At 50.5% G+C, this 23677-nt stretch overlaps 1 protein-coding gene and 1 long non-coding RNA gene across 7 annotated transcripts in view; one reads left to right on the top strand and one right to left on the bottom strand.

Moving 5' to 3' along the window:
• The window catches only part of LOC134969512 (serine/threonine-protein kinase Nek11-like), an 840206-nt gene that overhangs the window by 403805 nt on the left and 412724 nt on the right, over positions 1-23677 (bottom strand). The gene's annotated exons all lie outside the window — the stretch shown is intronic.
• LOC134970196 (uncharacterized) overlaps positions 7524-23677 on the top strand; it is a 67662-nt gene continuing 51508 nt past the window's right edge. Inside the window, exon 1 of the long non-coding RNA XR_010189717.1 lies at positions 7524-7692. This is a non-coding gene — a long non-coding RNA (uncharacterized LOC134970196). The remainder of the gene's footprint in view (positions 7693-23677) is intronic.

Here is a 23677-nt window from a genome sequence, read left to right as displayed (position 1 = left end):
CCCAGTATCCACTCCGTGCTAACAACAGTCTGGTTCCAGCCAGTATCCACAGCAGCTGTTTTATCTTCAGCAACCCAGCTTTTCCTGGAACACCAGCTGGCACAATCCTGGGTTATCTCCATTGCTACAGTCGGGCAGGGTAAGGACTTTCCATCTAGAAGATCATAAGAACTATCTCACACTACCAGTGCCCTGTGGCTCCTGCCATCCTGTAGTACCCAGGAACTGTATTTATTCTTTGCTGACTTTTACGTTTTCTTTTACTGCTGCTGTGTTGCGGAGTTGTCATAATAAACATCATTGACTTTTATCCAAGTTGTCGTGGTCACGCCTTCGGGCAGTTATTATTCATGTTACTTACATGACCAGGGGTCTGATACAACCTCCCAGGTTCCGGTACATCTCAGCCCCTACAACTGAGGCTGCCTCCCGTCAGCTCAGGCCCTCAGTTGTGACAAGAGTGACAGAGAGACACATACAATGCAGTGACAGGAGAGTGACAGAGAGACACATACAATGCAGTGACAGGAGTATGACAGAGAGACACATACAGTGCAGTCACAGGAGAGTGACAGAGAGACACATACAATGCAGTGACAGGAGAGTGACAGAGAGACACATACAATGCAGTGACAGGAGAGTGGCAGAGAGACACATACAGTGCAGTGACAGGAGAGTGACAGAGAGACACATACAGTGCAGTGACAGGAGAGTGACAGAGAGACACATACAATGCAGTGACAGGAGAGTGACAGAGAGACACATACAATGCAGTGACAGGAGAGTGACAGAGAGACACATACAATGCAGTCACAGGAGAGTGACAGAGAGACACATACAGTGCAGTCACAGGAGAGTGACAGAGAGACACATACAATGCAGTGACAGGAGAGTGACAGAGAGACACATACAGTGCAGTGACAGGAGTATGACAGAGAGACACATACAATGCAGTGACAGGAGTATGACAGAGAGACACATACAATGCAGTGACAGGAGAGTGACAGAGAGACACATACAGTGCAGTGACAGGAGTATGACAGAGAGACACATACAGTGCAGTGACAGGAGTATGACAGAGAGACACATACAATGCAGTGACAGGAGAGTGACAGAGAGACACATACAGTGCAGTGACAGGAGAGTGGCAGAGAGACACATACAGTGCAGTGACAGGAGTATGACAGAGAGACACATACAATGCAGTGACAGGAGAGTGACAGAGAGACACATGCAATGCAGTGACAGGAGAGTGACAGAGAGACACATACAGACAGTGCAGTGACAGGAGAGTGACAGAGAGACACATACAATGCAGTGACAGGAGAGTGACAGAGAGACACATACAGTGCAGTGACAGGAGAGTGACAGAGAGACACATACAATGCAGTGACAGGAGAGTGATAGAGAGACACATACAGTGCAGTGACAGGAGAGTGACAGAGAGACACATGCAATGCAGTGACAGGAGAGTGACAGAGAGACGCATGCAATGCAGTGACAGGAGAGTGACAGAGAGACACATACAGTGCAGTGACAGGAGAGTGACAGAGAGACACATACAATGCAGTGATAGGAGAGTAAAAGACACATACAGTGCAGTGACAGGAGAGTGACCGAGAGACACATACATACAGACAGTGCAGTGACAGGAGAGTGACAGAGAGACATACAGGAACAGGAGAGTGACAGAGAGACACATACATACAGACAGTGCAGTGACAGGAGAGTGACAGAGACATACAGGAACAGGAGAGTGACAGAGAGACACATACAATGCAGTGATAGGAGAGTGACAGAGAGACACATACAGTGCAGTGACAGGACAGTGACAGAGAGACACATACAGTGCAGTGACAGGAGAATGACAGAGAGACACATACAATGCAGTGACAGAGAGACACATACAATGCAGTAATAGGAGAGTGAGAGACAGATACAGTGCAGTGACAGGAGAGTGACAGAGAGACACATACAATACAGTGATGGAGAGTGAAAGAGAGACACATACAGGGAGAGGAGAGTGACAGAGACACATACAGGGAGAGGAGAGTGACAGAGACACATACAGGGACAGGAGAGTGACAGAGAGACATACAGGGTGAGGAGAGTGACAGAGACACATACAGGGACAGGAGAGTGACAGAGCGAGAGAGACACATACAGGGACAGGAGAGTGACAGAGACACATACAGGGTGAGGAGAGTGACAGAGACACATACAGGGACAGGAGAGTGACAGAGCGAGATAGACACATACAGGGACAGGAGAGTGACCGAGACACATACAGGGTGAGGAGAGTGACACAGAGACACATACAATACAGTGATGGAGAGTGAAAGAGAGACACATACAATACAGTGATGGAGAGTGAAAGAGAGACATATACAGTGCAGTGACAGGAGAGTGACAGAGACACATACAGGGACAGGAGAGTGACAGAGACACATACAGGGAGAGGAGAGTGACAGAGACACATACAGGGTGAGGAGAGTGACAGAGACACATACAGTTAGCGGGATGTATTAAGCGGAAAATGCGGTAAACCCCCTGTTTACCGCATTTTCCTGATGTACTATCCCCCGGCCGACAGGTCAGCGCCGCGGCGGGGTTCGCCAGCTTTAGCTGGCGATAGTCCATAGAAGCCTATGGGCTTCTCTCCGCAGCGCTGTGTGAGGGATCCGATCGGATCCCTCCCAGCATGCCCTGCGGCCGCCCCCGTCACCCCGCACATGCGCAGACTGACTTCTGGGGCCGAATCCCGGAAGTCAGGCTGCCACTGTGCATCGCGGAGGACTGCTCTTATCGGTAGAGCTGTCCTCCGCATTGCTGATCGCATATGTTAGTACATATGCGATCAGCATCGTGGCGCAGGGCGGCGATGTACATTAGTTCATCCCGCCCAGGGAGAGGAGAGTGACAGGGACACATACAGGGTGAGGAGAGTGACAGAGACACATACAGGGTGAGGAGAGTGACAGAGACACATACAGGAACAGGAGAGTGACAGAGACACATACAGGAACAGGAGAGTGACAGAGACACATACAGGGAGAGGAGAGTGACAGAGACACATACAGGGAGAGGAGAGTGACAGAGACACATACAGGGAGAGGAGAGTGACAGAGACACATACAGGGAGAGGAGAGTGACAGAGACACATACAGGGAGAGGAGAGTGACAGAGGAACATACAGGGAGAGGAGAGTGACAGAGATACATACAGGGTGAGGAGAGTGACAGAGACACATACAGGGAGAGGAGAGTGACAGAGACACATACAGGGAGAGGAGAGTGACAGAGACACATACAGGGACAGGAGAGTGACAGAGACACATACAGGGACAGGAGAGTGACCGAGCGAGAGAGACACATACAGGGACAGGAGAGTGACAGAGACACATACAGGGACAGGAGAGTGACAGAGACACATACAGGGACAGGAGAGTGACAGAGAGACATACAGGGTGAGGAGAGTGACAGAGACACATACAGGGACAGGAGAGTGACAGAGAGACATACAGGGTGAGGAGAGTGACAGAGACACATACAGGGAGAGGAGAGTGACAGAGACACATACAGGGACAGGAGAGTGACAGAGACACATACAGGGACAGGAGAGTGACAGAGCGAGAGAGACACATACAGGGACAGGAGAGTGACAGAGACACATACAGGGACAGGAGAGTGACAGAGACACATACAGGGACAGGAGAGTGACAGAGAGACATACAGGGTGAGGAGAGTGACAGAGACACATACAGGGAGAGGAGAGTGACAGAGACACATACAGGAACAGGAGAGTGACAGACACATACAGGGTGAGGAGAGTGACAGAGACACATACAGGGAGAGGAGAGTGACAGAGACACATACAGGGAGAGGAGAGTGACAGAGACACATACAGGGAGAGGAGAGTGACAGAGAGACATACAGGAACAGGAGAGTGACAGAGCGAGAGAGACACATACAGGGACAGGAGAGTGACAGAGACACATACAGGGAGAGGAGAGTGACAGAGACACATACAGGGAGAGGAGAGTGACAGAGACACATACAGGGACAGGAGAGTGACAGAGCGAGAGAGACACATACAGGGACAGGAGAGTGACAGAGACACATACAGGGAGAGGAGAGTGACAGAGACACATACAGGGACAGGAGAGTGACAGAGACACATACAGGGTGAGGAGAGTGACAGAGAGACATACAGGGTGAGGAGAGTGACAGAGCGAGAGAGACACATACAGGGACAGGAGAGTGACAGAGACACATACAGGGAGAGGAGAGTGACAGAGACACATACAGGGTGAGGAGAGTGACAGAGAGACATACAGGGTGAGGAGAGTGACAGAGACACATACAGGGTGAGGAGAGTGACAGAGAGACATACAGGGTGAGGAGAGTGACAGAGAGACATACAGGAACAGGAGAGTGACAGAGCGAGAGAGACACATACAGGGAGAGGAGAGTGACAGAGACACATACAGGAACAGGAGAGTGACAGAGACACATACAGGGATAGGAGAGTGACAGAGACACATACAGGGACAGGAGAGTGACAGAGACACATACAGGGAGAGGAGAGTGACAGAGACACATACAGGGAGAGGAGAGTGACAGAGGAACATACAGGGAGAGGAGAGTGACAGAGACACATACAGGGAGAGGAGAGTGACAGAGACACATACAGGGTGAGGAGAGTGAGAGAGACACATACAGGGACAGGAGAGTGACAGAGACACATACAGGGACAGGAGAGTGACAGAGACACATACAGGGTGAGGAGAGTGACAGAGACACATACAGGGAGAGGAGAGTGACAGAGACACATACAGGGAGAGGAGAGTGACAGAGACACATACAGGGTGAGGAGAGTGACAGAGACACATACAGGGTGAGGAGAGTGACAGAGAGACATACAGGGTGAGGAGAGTGACAGAGAGACATACAGGAACAGGAGAGTGACAGAGCGAGAGAGACACATACAGGGACAGGAGAGTGACAGAGACACATACAGGGAGAGGAGAGTGACAGAGACACATACAGGGAGAGGAGAGTGACAGAGACACATACAGGGACAGGAGAGTGACAGAGACACATACAGGGAGAGGAGAGTGACAGAGACACATACAGGGTGAGGAGAGTGACAGAGACGCATACAGGGAGAGGAGAGTGACAGAGACGCATACAGGGTGAGGAGAGTGACAGAGACGCATACAGGGAGAGGAGAGTGACAGAGACGCATACAGGGACAGGAGAGTGACAGAGACGCATACAGGGTGAGGAGAGTGACAGAGACGCATACAGGGAGAGGAGAGTGACAGAGGAACATACAGGGAGAGGAGAGTGACAGAGACACATACAGGGAGAGGAAAGTGACAGAGACACATACAGGGTGAGGAGAGTGACAGAGACACATACAGGGAGAGGAGAGTGACAGAGGAACATACAGGGAGAGGAGAGTGACAGAGACACATACAGGGTGAGGAGAGTGACAGAGACACATACAGGGAGAGGAAAGTGACAGAGACACATACAGGGTGAGGAGAGTGACAGAGACACATACAGGGAGAGGAGAGTGACAGAGGAACATACAGGGAGAGGAGAGTGACAGAGACACATACAGGGTGAGGAGAGTGACAGAGACACATACAGGGAGAGGAGAGTGACAGAGGAACATACAGGGAGAGGAGAGTGACAGAGGAACATACAGGGAGAGGAGAGTGACAGAGACACATACAGGGAGAGGAGAGTGACAGAGACACATACAGGAACAGGAGAGTGACAGAGACACATACAGGAACAGGAGAGTGACAGAGACACATACAGGGTGAGGAGAGTGACAGAGACACATACAGGAACAGGAGAGTGACAGAGACACATACAGGGAGAGGAGAGTGACAGAGACACATACAGGGTGAGGAGAGTGACAGAGACACATACAGGGACAGGAGAGTGACAGAGACACATACAGGGTGAGGAGAGTGACAGAGACACATACAGGGACAGGAGAGTGACAGAGACACATACAGGGAGAGGAGAGTGACAGAGGAACATACAGGGAGAGGAGAGTGACAGAGACACATACAGGGAGAGGAGAGTGACAGAGACACATACAGGGAGAGGAGAGTGACAGAGACACATACAGGGAGAGGAGAGTGACAGAGACACATACAGGAACAGGAGAGTGACAGAGACACATACAGGGAGAGGAGAGTGACAGAGATACATACAGGAACAGGAGAGTGACAGAGACACATACAGGGTGAGGAGAGTGACAGAGACACATACAGGAACAGGAGAGTGACAGAGACACATACAGGGACAGGAGAGTGACAGAGACACATACAGGGTGAGGAGAGTGACAGAGACACATACAGGAACAGGAGAGTGACAGAGACACATACAGGGACAGGAGAGTGACAGAGACACATACAGGGACAGGAGAGTGACAGAGACACATACAGGGTGAGGAGAGTGACAGAGACACATACAGGAACAGGAGAGTGACAGAGACACATACAGGGTGAGGAGAGTGACAGAGATACATACAGGAACAGGAGAGTGACAGAGACACATACAGGGTGAGGAGAGTGACAGAGACACATACAGGAACAGGAGAGTGACAGAGACACATACAGGGACAGGAGAGTGACAGAGACACATACAGGGTGAGGAGAGTGACAGAGACACATACAGGAACAGGAGAGTGACAGAGACACATACAGGGACAGGAGAGTGACAGAGACACATACAGGGACAGGAGAGTGACAGAGACACATACAGGAACAGGAGAGTGACAGAGACACATACAGGGACAGGAGAGTGACAGAGGAACATACAGGGACAGGAGAGTGACAGAGACACATACAGGGAGAGGAGAGTGACAGAGACACATACAGGGAGAGGAGAGTGACAGAGACACATACAGGGACAGGAGAGTGACAGAGACACATACAGGGTGAGGAGAGTGACAGAGACACATACAGGGTGAGGAGAGTGACAGAGACACATACAGGGAGAGGAGAGTGACAGAGACACATACAGGGACAGGAGAGTGACAGAGACACATACAGGGAGAGGAGAGTGACAGAGACACATACAGGAACAGGAGAGTGACAGAGACACATACAGGGACAGGAGAGTGACAGAGACACATACAGGGACAGGAGAGTGACAGAGACACATACAGGAACAGGAGAGTGACAGAGACACATACAGGAACAGGAGAGTGACAGAGACACATACAGGTAGAGGCAGGCTTGCCTACCGGGAGGCTCCCGATTTTTACATGAGCCTCCCGCTGCCCCGCATAACTTGTCAGCCCTGCCGATTTTCAATTCTTCATCCCCTAAATTCGGACTGCGCATGCGCAAGTCCGGAAATGCGGGGTGCGGTGCCAGCAGGGGAGAGGCAGGCTTTGTCCTGTGAGAGCTCTGTGCACTGCAGACTGTAAGATTCTGCAGCAGGATGTGAAGACTGAGCACAGCAGCCACCTGTAGTGTACAGGGGAGCACATGACCCAGCAGCCAGGGCTCTGCATCCCGGTGGCTGGCCCCGCCCACCACACTAACAGTACAGTAGCCAGCGTGACACAGCCCAGCCTTCCTGCTTGTGTCTGCCCTGTGCTACCTCCCCCACCACACACTCCCTGCTCTTCACAGGAGGGACTCAGGGAGCAACAAACCAGGTGTGTACTGTGTCTGCTGGGGGTTATTGGGGGGTGGGGGTGTAATGGAATGTGCTACTGTGTGTGTGTAATATGGGGGGGGGGGGGGAGTGTAATGTCATGTGCTACTGTGTGTAATATGGGGGGTGTAGTGTAATGTGCTACTGTGTGTAATATGGGGGGTGTAGTGTAATGTGTTACTGTGTGTAATATGGGGGGACATGGAGCAGCGGGTCGCAGAGCTGCTCGCAGAGGCGGGTGAGGCATGGAGCTGTGGGTCTTGCTGAAGCGCTGCTGTCTATCATGGTGTGACACACACATATACATATATATATATATATATATATATATATAGGTAGTGGGGGTATGGCGCCACAGGTATGTGTGAGCAGATAAATATTAAAACAGTATATATGTTATTTATAGACACTCCTTTAAAAATGTAAGGTGTCTGCTATCCCCTAAGTAATCAGCAGTGATAAGCTGCCTTTAAAATGTGAGAAAAAGAGGGGGAAATAGGGGTACCAGCGACTTACAGTGTCTATCAAATTAAAGTAACTATGAAGGATATAGCAGGATACGGTTTTAGAAAAAGGGTAACAATATATTTATTTATACAATTTATAACATAATGATGGGATAAAAAAGTAGGTAAAATTTTTTTTTTTGATATGCAGTAAAAAAAAAAGGACACAGTCTCAGGTATAGGGGCTCTACCTGGCGTAGTGTGTATAAGGGACTCTACCTGGAGTAATGTGTGTAAGAGGATACTTGGCGTGATGTGCGTAAGAGGCTACCTGGCGTATGGTGTATATAAGGGGCTGTCTGGTGTAATGTGTATAAGGGATACTACTGTATGATGTAATGTGACAAATGTACACTACTGTGCAGGGTAATGTAATGTGAATGATGTGGTCATACCACTTTCCCATGAAACCATGCCCCTATATTTTTTTGGGTCGCCTTCGGCGCACAGTCCCTATTTTACGTGTGGGTGGGGGGCACCATTTCTTTTTCTGGCACAGGGCACCAAACTGTCTACTTACGGCTCTGACTGTGTATATAATGTAATGTATTATGGTGCTATATATATATATCACACAATCGCACACCAGAGTATATACTTTAGGTTTTCTTTTCGTCCGTCTCCTCTCACCAGTGTACAGTACACACTACCGTAATATCTAGTGCACCTATTATTACTCTAGTGTACCTACTGTATATTATTATTCTTTCTCTGATGTCCTAGTGGATGCTGGGGACTCCGTAAGGACCATGGGGAATAGACGGCTCCGCAGGAGACTGGGCACAATTAAAGAAAGATTCAGGACTATCTGGTGTGCACTGGCTCCTCCCCCTATGACCCTCCTCCAGACCTCAGTTAGATTTCTGTGCCCGGCCGAGCTGGATGCACACTAGGAGGCTCCCCTGAGCTCCTAGAAAGAAAGTATATTTTAGGTTTTTTATTTTACAGTGAGACCTGCTGGCAACAGGCTCACTGCAACGAGGGACTAAGGGGAGAAGAAGCGAACCTACCTAACTGGTGGTAGCTTGGGCTTCTTAGGCTACTGGACACCATTAGCTCCAGAGGGATCGCACACAGGACCCGACCTCGTCGTCCGGTCCCGGAGCCGCGCCGCCGTCCCCCTTACAGAGCCAGAAGCAAGAAGTGTCCGGAAAATCGGCGGCTGAAGACTTCTGTCTTCTCCAAGGTAGCGCACAGCACTGCAGCTGTGCGCCATTGCTCCTCATGCACACCACACACTCCGGTCACTGATGGGTGCAGGGCGCTGGGGGGGGGGGGGGGGGGGGGAGCAGCAATATTAACACCTTGGCTGGCAAAACTGACACCATATATAGCCCTAGAGGTTATATAGGTGTAAATTACTCCTGCCAGATTTACACAAACAGCGGGAGAAAGCCCGCCGAAAAAGGGGCGGAGCCATCTTCCTCAGCACACTGGCGCCATTTTCCCTCACAGCTCCGCTGGACGGATCGCTCCCTGGCTCTCCCCTGCAGTCCTGCACTACAGGAAGGGTAAAAAAGAGAGGGGGGGGGCAATAAATTTAGGCGCAGTATATATAATACAAGCAGCTATAGGGGAAAACACTCTGTATAGTGATATCCCTGTGTTATATAGCGCTCTGGTGTGTGCTGGCATACTCTCCCTCTGTCTCCCCAAAGGACTTTGTGGGGTCCTGTCCTCTGTCAGAGCATTCCCTGTGTGTGTGCTGTGTGTCGGTACTGCTGTGTCGACATGTATGATGAGGATAATGATGTGGAGGCAGAGCAAATGCCTGTGAATGTGATGTCACCCCCTGCGGGGTCGACACCTGTGTGGATGGACTTATGGAAGGAATTACGTGACAGTGTCAGCTCCTTACATAAAAGGTTTGACGACATAGAACAGCCGGCTACTCAGCTTGTGCCTGTCCAAGCGTCTCAAAAGTCATCAGGGGCTTTAAAACGCCCGCTACCTCAGATGGCAGACACAGATGTTGACACGGATACCGACTCCAGTGTCGACGACGATGAGACTAGTGTACCTTCCAATAGGGCCACCCGTTACATGATTGAGGCAATGAAAAATGTATTACACATTTCTGATAGTACCCCAGGTACCACAAAAAACTTAAGGGTGTTATGTTTGGTGAGAAAAAACTACCAGTAGTTTTTCCTGCATCTGAGGAATTAAATGAGGTGTGTGAGGAAGCGTGGACTTCCCCCGATAAGAAATTGATAATTTCTAAACGGTTATTGGCAGCGTACCCTTTCCCGCCAGAGGATAGGTCACGTTGGGAAACACCCCCTAGGGTAGATAAAGCGCTTACACGTTTATCAAAAAAGGTGGCACTACCGTCTCCGGATACGGCCGCCCTAAAGGAACCTGCTGAGAGAAAGCAGGAGGCTACCCTAAAAGCTATATATACACACACGGGCATTATATTGCGACCAGCGATTGCATCGGCATGGATGTGCAGTGCTGCTGCTGCGTGGTCAGATTCCCTGTCGGATAATATTGATACTCTGGATAGGGACAATATTTTGCTGACAATAGAGCATATAAAAGACGCTGTCTTATACATGCGTGATGCACAGAGGGATATTTGCCGGCTGGCATCAAAAATAAGCGCAATGTCCATTGCCGCCAGAAGGGGGTTATGGACTCGGCAGTGGTCAGGTGATGCCGATTCAAAAAGGCACATGGAAGTTTTGCCTTATAAGGGGGTGGAACTGTTTGGGGATGGTTTTTCAGATCTCGTTTCCACAGCTACGGCTGGGAAATCGACATTTTTGCCACAGGCTACCCCACAGCAAAAGAAAGCACCGTATTATCAAGTACAGTCCTTTCGGCCCCATAAAAACAAGAGGGCTAGAGGCGCATCCTTTCTGCCGAGAGGCAAAGGTAGAGGGAAAAAACTGCAGCATACAGCCAGTTCCCAAGAGCAGAAGTCCTCCCCCGCGTCCGGTAAGTCCACAGCATGACGCTGGGGCTTCACAGGCGGACCCGGGTACGGTGGGGGCCCGTCTCAGAAATTTCAGCGCACAGTGGGCTCTCTCACAGGTGGATCCCTGGATCCTTCAAGTAGTATCTCAGGCTGGAATTCGAGGCGTCTCCCCCCCGCCGTTTCCTAAAATCTGCCTTACCAGCAAGTCCCTCTGCCAGGGAGGCAGTGTTGGTGGCTATCCAAAAACTGTATTCACAGCAAGTGATTGTCAAGGTACCCCTCCTTCAACAAGGAAAGGGTTACTATTCCACAATGTTTGTGGTACCGAAACCGGATGGTTCGGTGAGACCCATCTTAAATTTAAAATCCTTGAACACATATATCAAAAGATTCAAGTTCAAGATGGAATCGCTCAGGGCGGTTATTGCGAGCCTGGAAGAGGGGGATTACATGGTCTCCCTGGACATCAAGGATGCCTACCTGCATGTCCCCATATACCCTCCTCACCAGGAGTACCTCAGGTTTGTGGTACAGGACTGTCACTATCAGTTCCAGACGCTGCCGTTTGGGTTATCCACGGCACCGAGGGTCTTTACCAAGGTAATGGCCGAAATGATGATACTCCTTCGGAAGAAGGGGGTTTTAATTATCCCGTACTTGGACGATCTCCTGATAAAGGCGAGGTCCAAGGAACAGTTGTTAGTGGGGGTAGCACTTTCTCGGGAAGTGCTGCAGCAGCACGGCTGGATTCTCAATATCCCAAAGTCACAGCTGGTCCCGACGACACGTCTTCTGTTCCTGGGAATAATTCTGGACACAGACCAGAAAAAAGTGTTTCTTCCGGTGGAAAAAGCCGAGGAGTTGTTGTCTCTAGTCAGAAACCTCCTAAAACCAGGACAGGTGTAGGTACATCAATGCACGCGAGTCCTGGGAAAAATGGTAGCTTCGTACGAAGCAATTCCATTCGGAAGGTTCCACGCAAGGATTTTCCAGTGGGACCTGTTGGACCAATGGTCCGGGTCGCATCTCCAGATGCAGCAGCGGATAACCCTGTCGGCAAGGACCAGGGTGTCACTACTGTGGTGGCTGCAGAGGGCTCATCTAATAGAGGGACGCAGGTTCGGAATACAGGACTGGGTCCTGGTGACCACGGATGCCAGCCTTCGGGGCTGGGGAGCAGTCACACAGGGAAGAAATTTCCAAGGGCTGTGGTCAAATCAGGAGATTTCACTACACATAAATATCCTGGAGCTAAGAGCCATTTACAATGCCCTATGCCAAGCAAGTCCCCTGCTTCAAAACAAACCGGTTCTGATCCAATCAGACAACATCACGGCGGTCGCCCATGTAAACAGACAGGGCGGCACAAGAAGCAGGAGGGCAATGGCAGAAGCCACAAGGATTCTCCAATGGGCGGAAAATCACGTGCTAGCACTGTCAGCAGTGTTCATTCCGGGTGTGGACAACTGGGAAGCAGACTTCCTCAGCAGACACGACCTTCACCCGGGAGAGTGGGGGCTTCATCCAGAAGTCTTCCGATTGATTGTAAACCGTTGGGAAAGACCACAGGTGGATATGATGGCGTCCCGCCTCAACAAAAAGCTAAAAAGATATTGCGCCAGGTCAAGGGACCCTCAGGCGATAGCTGTGGACGCTCTAGTGACACCGTGGGTGTACCAGTCGGTTTACGTGTTTCCCCCTCTGCCTCTTATTCCCAAGGTGCTGAGAATAATAAGAAGGGGAAGAGTGAGAACTATACTCGTGGTTCCGGATTGGCCAAGAAGAACTTGGTACCCGGAACTTCAAGAGATGCTCTCAGAGGACCCATGGCCTCTACCGCTAAGGCGGGACCTGCTGCAACAGGGGCCCTGCCTGTTCCAAGACTTACCGCGGCTGCGTTTGAAGGCATGGCGGTTGAACGCCGAATCCTGAAGGAAAAAGGTATTCCGGAGGAAGTCATTCCTACCCTGATCAAGGCCAGGAAGGATGTGACTGCAACCCACTATCACCGCATTTGGCGGAAATATGTGGCTTGGTGTGAGGCCAGGAAGGCCCCAACGGAGGAATTTCAACTGGGTCGTTTCCTGCATTTCCTGCAAGCAGGGGTGACGATGGGCCTCAAATTGGGGTCCATTAAGGTCCAGATTTCGGCTCTGTCGATTTTCTTTCAAAAGGAACTGGCTTCGTTGCCTGAAGTTCAGACTTTTGTCAAGGGAGTTCTGCATATTCAGCCTCCTTACGTGCCTCCTGTGGCACCTTGGGATCTCAATGTGGTTTTGGGATTCCTGAGGTCACATTGGTTCGAGCCACTTAAAACCGTGGATTTGAAATATCTCACGTGGAAAGTGGTCATGTTGTTGGCCCTGGCTTCGGCCAGGCGTGTATCAGAATTGGCGGCTTTGTCGTGTAAAAGCCCTTATCTGATTTTCCATGGATAGGGCAGAGTTGAGGACTCGTCCTCAGTTTCTCCCGAAGGTGGTATCAGCGTTTCACTTGAACCAACCTATTGTGGTGCCTGTGGCTACTAGGGACTTGGAGAATTCCAAGTTGCTGGACGTAGTCAGGGCCCTGAAAATTTATGTTTCCAGGACGGCTGGAGTCAGGAAAACTGATTAGCTGTTTATCCTGTATGCACCCAATAAGCTGGGTGCTCCTGCTTCTAAGCAGACCATTGCTCGCTGGATTTGTAACACTATTCAGCTTGCGCATTCTGCGGTAGGACTACCGCAGCCAAAATCAGTAAAAGCCCACTCCACAAGGAAGGTGGGCTCATCTTGGGCGGCTGCCCGAGGGGTCTCGGCACTGCAACTTTGCCGAGCGGCTACTTGGTCAGGGTCTAACACTTTTGCTAAATTTTACAAATTTGATACCCTGGCTGAGGAGGACCTTGAGTTTGCTCATTCGGTGCTACAGAGTCATCCGCACTCTCCCGCCCGTTTGGGAGCTTTGGTATAATCCCCATGGTCCTTACGGAGTCCCCAGCATCCACTAGGACGTCAGAGAAAATAAGAATTTACTCACCGGTAATTCTATTTCTCGTAGTCCGTAGTGGATGCTGGGCGCCCATCCCAAGTGCGGATTGTCTGCAATACTTGTAAATAGTTATTGTTCCACAAATCGGGTTGTTATTGCGAGCCATCTGTTCAGAGGCTCCGTTGTTATCATACTGTTAACCGGGGTTCATATCACGAGTTGTACGGTGTGATTGGTGTGGCTGGTATGAGTCTTACCCGGGATTCAAAATCCTTCCTTATTGTGTCAGCTCTTCCGGGCACAGTATCTTAACTGAGGTCTGGAGGAGGGTCATAGGGGGAGGAGCCAGTGCACACCAGATAGTCCTGAATCTTTCTTTAATTGTGCCCAGTCTCCTGCGGAGCCGTCTATTCCCCATGGTCCTTACGGAGTCCCCAGCATCCACTACGGACTACGAGAAATAGAATTACTGGTGAGTAAATTCTTATTTTTTTTGTTTTTGGCTGGTTTTAGTACTATAGTTTTCATCAGGACACACCCCTGAGTGGCAATAAATCCCCTTATAGGTGGACCTAGACACGCCCTTTGTGCAGAGCATGACACCCTCCCCCCCCTCAACGGAAAGCGCTGCGTGCTCTGCTGCCACCTAGAATCTCCCTGAAACTAGTTTTCAAAAGTAGGCAAGTATGGGGAGAGGAGAGTGACAGAGGAACATACAGGGAGAGGAGAGTGACAGAGACACATACAGGGAGAGGAGAGTGACAGAGACACATACAGGGAGAGGAGAGTGACAGAGACACATACAGGGTGAGGAGAGTGACAGAGATACATACAGGGAGAGGAGAGTGACAGAGACGCATATAGGGAGAGGAGAGTGACAGAGACGCATATAGGGAGAGGAGAGTGACAGAGACACATACAGGAACAGGAGAGTGACAGAGACACATACAGGGAGAGGAGAGTGACAGAGACACATACAGGGATAGGAGAGTGACAGAGACACATACAGGGATAGGAGAGTGACAGAGACACATACAGGGTGAGGAGAGTGATAGAGACACATACAGGAACAGGAGAGTGACAGAGACACATACAGGGAGAGGAGAGTGACAGAGACACATACAGGGTGAGGAGAGTGACAGAGACACATACAGGGTGAGGAGAGTGACAGAGACACATACAGGGAGAGGAGAGTGACAGAGACACATACAGGGTGAGGAGAGTGACAGAGACACATACAGGGTGAGGAGAGTGACAGAGACACATACAGGGTGAGGAGAGTGACAGAGACACATACAGGGTGAGGAGAGTGACAGAGCGAGAGAGACACATACAGGGACAGGAGAGTGACAGAGACACATACAGGGACAGGAGAGTGACAGAGATGCACATACAGGGACAGGAGAGTGACAGAGACACATACAGGGAGAGGAGAGTGACAGAGACACATACAGGGAGAGGAGAGTGACCGAGACACATACAGGGACAGGAGAGTGACAGAGACACATACAGGGAGAGGAGAGTGACAGAGACACATACAGGGAGAGGAGAGTGACAGAGACACATACAGGGAGAGTAGAGTGACAGACACATACAGGGAGAGGAGAGTGACAGAGACACATACAGGGAGAGGAGAGTGACAGACACATACAGGGAGAGGAGAGTGACAGAGACACATACAGGGAGAGGAGAGTGACAGAGACACATATAGGGAGAGGAGAGTAACAGAGACACATACAGGGTGAGGAGAGTGACAGAGACACATACAGGGACAGGAGAGTGACAGAGACACATACAGGGAGAGGAGAGTGACAGAGACACATACAGGGAGAGGAGAGTGACAGAGACACATACAGGGAGAGGAGAGTGACAGAGACACATACAGGGAGAGGAGAGTGACAGAGACACATACAGGGACAGGAGAGTGACAGAGACACATACAGGGAGAGGAGAGTGACAGAGACACATACAGGGAGAGTAGAGTGACAGACACATACAGGGAGAGGAGAGTGACAGAGACACATACAGGGAGAGGAGAGTGACAGAGACACATACAGGGAGAGGAGAGTGACAGACACATACAGGGAGAGGAGAGTGACAGAGACACATACAGGGAGAGGAGAGTGACAGAGACACATATAGGGAGAGGAGAGTAACAGAGACACATACAGGTAGAGGAGAGTGACAGAGCGAGATAGACACATACAGGGACAGGAGAGTGACAGAGACACATACAGGGAGAGGAGAGTGACAGAGCGAGATAGACACATACAGGGACAGAAGAGTGACAGAGACACATACAGGGACAGGAGAGTGACAGAGATGCACATACAGGGACAGGAGAGTGACAGAGACACATACAGGGTGAGGAGAGTGACAGAGACACATACAGGGACAAGAGAGTGACAGAGACACATACAGGGAGAGGTGAGTGACAGAGCGAGATAGACACATACAGGGACAGGAGAGTGACAGAGACACATACAGGGAGAGGAGAGTGACAGAGACACATACAGGGAGAGGAGAGTGACAGAGACACATACAGGGTGAGGAGAGTGAGAGAGACACATACAGGGTGAGGAGAGTGACAGAGACACATACAGGGACAGGAGAGTGACAGAGACACATACAGGGAGAGGAGAGTGACAGAGACACATACAGGGAGAGGAGAGTGACAGAGACACATACAGGGAGAGGAGAGTGACAGAGACACATACAGGGACAGGAGAGTGACAGAGACACATACAGGGAGAGGTGAGTGACAGAGCGAGATAGACACATACAGGGACAGAAGAGTGACAGAGACACATACAGGGAGAGGTGAGTGACAGAGCGAGATAGACACATACAGGGACAGAAGAGTGACAGAGACACATACAGGGAGAGGAGAGTGACAGAGACACATACAGGGAGAGGAGAGTGACAGAGCGAGATAGACACATACAGGGACAATAGAGTGACAGTGATGCACATACAGGGACAGGAGAGTGACAGAGATGCACATACAGGGACAGGAGAGTGACAGAGATGCACATACAGGGACAGGAGAGTGACAGAGATGCACATACAGGGACAGGAAAGTGACAGAGATGCACATACAGGGACAATAGAGTGACAGTGATGCACATACAGGGACAGGAGAGTGACAGTGATGCACATACAGGGACAATAGAGTGACAGTGATGCACATACAGGGACAGGAGAGTGACAGAGATGCACATACAGGGACAATAGAGTGACAGTGATGCACATACAGGGACAGGAGAGTGACAGTGATGCACATACAGGGACAGGAGAGTGACAGTGATGCACATACAGGGACAGGAGAGTGACAGTGATGCACATACAGGGACAGGAGAGTGACAGTGAGGCACATACAGGTTCAGGCACAGATGAGCGACTGCTAATGGTATTTAGAACCTGTCTGAAAGTGCTTCTCTTAATCATATTATTTCTCTGACGTCCTAGTGGATGCTGGGGACTCCGTAAGGACCATGGGGAATAGCGGGCTCCGCAGGAGACTGGGCACTCTAAAGAAAGATTCAGTACTATCTGGTGTGCACTGGCTCCTCCCTCTATGCCCCTCCTCCAGACCTCAGTTAGAATCTGTGCCCGGCCAGAGCTGGGTGCTCCTGGTGAGCTCTCCTGAGCTTGCTAGAAAGAAAGTATTTGTTAGGTTTTTTATTTTCAGAGAGCGTCTGCTGGCAACAGATTCTGTGCTATGAGGGACTGAGGGGAGAGAAGCAAACCTACTCACGGCAGCTAGGTAGCGCTTCTTAGGCTACTGGACACCATTAGCTCCAGAGGGATCGAACACAGGTACCTAACCTTGAACGTCCGTTCCCGGAGCCGCGCCACCGTCCCCCTCACAGAGCCAGAAGAACAGAAGCAGCAGAAGCATGAAGACATCGAAATCGGCGGCTGAAGACTCCTGTCTTCACTTAAGGTAGCGCACAGCACTGCAGCTGTGCGCCATTGCTCCCACAGCACACCGCACACTCCGGTCACTGTAGGGTGCAGGGCGCAGGGGGGGGCGCCCTGGGCAGCAATTAAGTACCTTTTTTGGCAAAAAGAGGCATATATACAGTCTGGAACTGTATATATGCCAGAGCCCCCGCCATTCTTTATACATTAAAGCGGGACAGAAGCCCGCCGCTGAGGGGGCGGGGCCTTCTTCCTCAGCAAACCAGCGCCATTTTCTCTTCACAGCTCCGCTGGAAGGACGCTCCCCAGGCTCTCCCCTGCAGTATTCAGGTGCTTTAGAAGGTAAAAAAGAGAGGGGGGGGCACATAAATTTAGGTGCAGTATATATATATATATATATATATATATATATTAACAGCAGCTACAGGGTAAACACTAAGGTACTGTGTAATCCCTGGGTTATATAGCGCTGGGGTGTGTGCTGGCATACTCTCTCTCTGTCTCCCCAAAAGCCTTTTGTGGGGTCCTGTCCTCAGTCAGAGCATTCCCTGTGTGTGTGCTGTGTGTCGGTACGCCTGTGTCGACATGTTTGATGAGGAAGGATACGTGGAGGCAGAACAAGTGCAGCTGAGTGTGGTGTCGCCGCCGACGGTGCCGACACCTGATTGGATGGATATGTGGAAGGTGTTAAATGATAATGTAAACTCCTTGCATAACAGATTGGATAAAACTGTAACCGGGGGACAGGCAGGGTCTCAACCCATGCCTGCTCCTGCAGCGCAGAGGCCCTCAGGGTCCCAAAAGCGCACACTATCCCAGATAGTTGACACAGATGTCGACACGGAATCTGACTCCAGTGTCGATGACGATGAGGCAAAGTTGCAGCCTAAAATGACTAAAGCCATCCGCTACATGCGACCTAAGGTGTGTCGACCTTTGTGCTGTCGACCTGGAGTCCGGATACCGATTGTAGCTATGAAGGATGTATTACACATTTCTGAGGAAAATCCTGTCCCTGACAAGAGGATTTATATGTATGGGGAGAAAAAGCATGAAGTGACTTTTCCCCCTTCCCATGAATTAAATGAATTATGTGAAAAAGCGTGGGATTCCCCTGACAGGAAGGTGATAGTTTCCAAGAGATTACTCATGGCGTATCCTTTCCCGCCAACGGACAGGTTACGCTGGGAATCCTCCCCTAGGGTAGACAAGGCGTTGACACGCTTGTCTAAGAAGGTGGCCCTGCCGTCTCCGGATTCGGCCGCCCTAAAGTATCCTGCAGATAGAAAGCAGGAAGCTATCCTGAAGTCAGTTTATACACATTCTGGCACACTGCTGAGACCAGCAATTGCTTCGGCCTGGATGTGTAGTGCGGTAGCTGCATGGACGGATTCTCTGTCTGAGGAGTTAGATACCCTGGACAGGGACGCTGTTCTACTGACCCTGGCACATATCAAGGACGCGGTCCTATATATGCGGGATGCCCAGAGGGACATTTGCCTGCTGGGCTCTAGAGTTAACGCTATGTCCATTTCTGCCAGAAGGGTCCTGTGGACTCGGCAATGGACAGGGGATACCGACTCTAAAAAACACATGGAGGTTTTACCTTATAAGGGTGAGGAATTGTTTGGGGATGGTCTCTCGGACCTAGTTTCCACAGCTACGGCTGGGAAGTCAAATTTCTTGCCTTATGTCCGTCCACAACCTAAGAAAGCACCGTATTACCAAATGCAGTCCTTTCGTTCTCAGAGGAGCAAGGTCAGAGGTGCGTCCTTTCTTGCCAGAGGCAGGGGTAGAGGAAAAAAGCTGCACCACGCAGCTAGTTCCCCAGGAACAAAAGTCTTCCCCCGCTTCCACTAAGTCCACCGCATGACGCTGGGGCTCCACAGGCGGAGCCAGGAGCAGTGGGGGCGCGTTTCCGACATTTCAGCCACCAGTGGGTTCGCTCACAGGTGGATCCTTGGGCTATACAAATTGTGTCTCAGGGATACAAACTGGAATTCGAGGTGATGCCCCCTCACCGTTACCTAAAATCGGCCTTACCTGCTTCCCCCATGGAAAGGGAGATAGTGGTGGAGGCAATTCACAAACTTTTTCTCCAGAAAGTGGTGGTAGAGGTCCCCCCCCTTCAACGGGGAAGGGGCTACTATTCCACTATGTTTGTGGTACCGAAACCGGACGGTTCGGTCAGACCCATTTTAAATTTAAAATCCCTGAACTTTTATCTGAAGAAATTCAAGTTCAAAATGGAATCGCTCAGAGCGGTCATTGCAAGCCTGGAGGAAGGGGATTTTATGGTGTCGCTGGACATCAAGGATGCTTACTTGCATGTCCCCATTTATCCGCCTCATCAGGAGTACCTCAGGTTTGTGGTACGGGACTGTCATTACCAATTCCAGACGTTGCCGTTCGGCCTGTCCACGGCACCGAGAGTTTTTACCAAAGTGATGGCGGAGATGATGGTGCTCCTTCGGAAGCAAGGGGTTACAATTATCCCATACTTGGACGATCTCCTCATAAAGGCGAGGTCCAGGGAGCAGTTGCTGATCAGTGTAACACACTCTCAGGAAGTGTTGCGTCAGCACGGCTGGATTCTGAACATTCCAAAGTCGCAGCTGATTCCTGCGACGCGTCTGCCCTTCCTGGGCATGATTCTGGACACAGACCAGAAGAAGGTGTTTCTCCCGGAGGAGAAAGCTCAGGAGCTCGTGACTCTGGTCAGGGACCTCCTGAAGCCAAAACAGGTGTCGGTGCATCACTGCACACGAGTCCTGGGAAAGATGGTGGCGTCTTACGAAGCCATTCCCTTCGGCAGGTTCCATGCGAGGATCTTTCAGTGGGATCTGCTGGACAAGTGGTCCGGATCGCATCTTCAGATGCATCGGATGATCACCCTGTCCCCCAGGGCCAGGGTGTCTCTTCTGTGGTGGCTACAAGGTGCTCACCTCCTCGAGGGCCGCAGATTCGGCATACAGGACTGGGTCCTGGTGACCACGGATGCAAGCCTCCGAGGGTGGGGGGCAGTCACTCAAGGAAGAAACTTCCAAGGGTTGTGGTCAAGTCAGGAGACTTGTCTGCACATCAATATCCTGGAGCTAAGGGCCATATACAACGCCCTGAGTCAAGCGGAGCCTCTGCTTCGAAACCAACCAGTGCTGATTCAGTCAGACAACATCACGGCAGTGGCCCATGTGAACTGCCAGGGCGGCACAAGAAGCAGGGTGGCAATGGCAGAAGCCACCAGGATTCTTCGGTGGGCGGAGAATCACGTGCTGGCACTGTCAGCAGTGTTCATTCCGGGAGTGGACAACTGGGAAGCAGATTTCCACAGCAGACACGACCTCCACCCAGGAGAGTGGGGACTTCATCAGGAAGTCTTCACGCAGATTGCAAATCGATGGGAACTGCCACAGGTAGACATGATGGCATCCCGTCTCAACAAAAAGCTAAAAAGATATTGCGCCAGGTCAAGGGACCCTCAGGCGATAGCTGTGGACGCACTAGTAACACCGTGGGTGTTCCAGTCGGTCTATGTGTTTCCTCCTCTTCCTCTCATACCAAAGGTGCTGAGAATTGTAAGAAAAAGAGGAGTGGGAACAATACTCATTGTTCCGGATTGGCCAAGAAGGACTTGGTACCCGGAATTGCAAGAAATGCTCACAGAGGACCCGTGGCCTCTGCCTCTCAGACAGGACATGTTACAACAAGGGCCCTGTCTGTTCCAAGACTTACCGCGGCTGCGCTTGACGGCATGGCGGTTGAACACCGGATCCTAGCAGAAAAGGGCATTCCGGAAGCAGTCATTCCTACGCTGATAAAGGCTAGGAAGGACGTGACAGCAAAACATTATCACCGTATATGGCGAAAATATGTTGCTTGGTGTGAGGCCAGGAAGGCCCCTACAGAGGAATTCCAACTGGGTCGATTCCTGCACTTCCTACAGTCGGGTGTGACTTTGGGCCTGAAATTAGGGTCCATCAAGGTCCAGATTTCGGCCCTATCCATTTTCTTTCAAAAAGAACTGGCTTCACTGCCTGAGGTTCAGACGTTTGTTAAGGGAGTGCTGCATATTCAGCCTCCTTTTGTGCCACCAGTGGCACCTTGGGATCTTAACGTGGTGTTGAGTTTCCTGAAATCCCACTGGTTTGAGCCACTTAAGACGGTGGAACTAAAGTATCTCACGTGGAAAGTGGTCATGCTGTTGGCCCTAGCCTCGGCTAGGCGTGTGTCAGATTTAGCGGCTTTGTCATGTAAAAGCCCCTATCTGGTTTTCCATATGGACAGAGCAGAATTGCGAACTCGTCCGCAGTTTCTGCCAAAGGTGGTGTCAGCTTTTCATCTGAACCAACCTATTGTGGTGCCTGCGGCTACTTGTGACTTGGAGGATTCCAAGTTGCTTGATGTAGTCAGGGCTTTGAAGATCTATGTTGCCAGGACAGCTGGAGTCAGGAAAACTGACTCGCTGTTTATTCTGTATGCATCCAACAAGCTGGGTGCTCCTGCTTCAAAGCAAACCATTGCTCGCTGGATCTGTAACACGATTCAGCAGGCTCATTCTGCGGCTGGATTGCCGCATCCAAAATCAGTGAAAGCCCATTCCACAAGGAAGGTGGGCTCTTCTTGGGCGGCTGCCCGAGGGGTCTCGGCATTACAGCTTTGCCGAGCTGCTACTTGGTCGGGTTCAAACACATTTGCAAAGTTCTACAAGTTTGATACCCTGGCTGAGGAGGACCTGGTGTTTGCCCATTCGGTGCTGCAGAGTCATCCGCACTCTCCCGCCCGTTTGGGAGCTTTGGCATAATCCCCATGGTCCTTTCGGAGTCCCCAGCATCCACTAGGACGTTAGAGAAAATAAGAATTTACTCACCGGTAATTCTATTTCTCATAGTCCGTAGTGGATGCTGGGCGCCCATCCCTAGTGCGGACTTTCTGCAATACGTGTATATAGTTATTGCTTGATAAAGGGTTATGTTATGTTGGCATCCATTGGTTGATGCTCTGTTGTTTGTTCATACTGTTAACTGGGTAAGTTTATCACAAGTTATACGGTGTGATTGGTGTGGCTGGTATGAGTCTTACCCTGGATTTCAAAATCCTTTCCTTGTAATGTCAGCTCTTCCGGGCACAGTTTCCTTAACTGAGGTCTGGAGGAGGGGCATAGAGGGAGGAGCCAGTGCACACCAGATAGTACTGAATCTTTCTTTAGAGTGCCCAGTCTCCTGCGGAGCCCGCTAATCCCCATGGTCCTTACGGAGTCCCCAGCATCCACTATGGACTACGAGAAATAGAATTACCGGTGAGTAAATTCTTATTTTTTAAGCATTCTGCTATTTGTGTCCCCCCCCCCCCTCCTGACTGACCCCAGCAGTGCAGCAACATGTGAGACCAGCATTAACCTGGAACCCTTTGAGGAATATATCTATATTAGGGCATGCAACAGGTGACCTACATTTGTACCTGTATGATAAATGCAAGGCTATTTCAGGAATAGTTGTCCTTTGTATCACAGAAATGTGACAACCGCTAGACCCCCCTTCCCCCATGCACATACTGTACAAATATACACACTCTGTGCTGTCACCCATGAAAGCTTAGAAATAGCTATCTCTGAAGCCTGTGTTTATGGAACAATAAGTCCTATTATGGAACAGTAATAAATG

Source organism: Pseudophryne corroboree, chromosome 11, assembly GCF_028390025.1.
Source record: "Pseudophryne corroboree isolate aPseCor3 chromosome 11, aPseCor3.hap2, whole genome shotgun sequence".
NCBI lineage: Eukaryota > Metazoa > Chordata > Amphibia > Anura > Myobatrachidae > Pseudophryne > Pseudophryne corroboree.
This window is presented reverse-complemented; position numbering and strand designations above follow the sequence as displayed.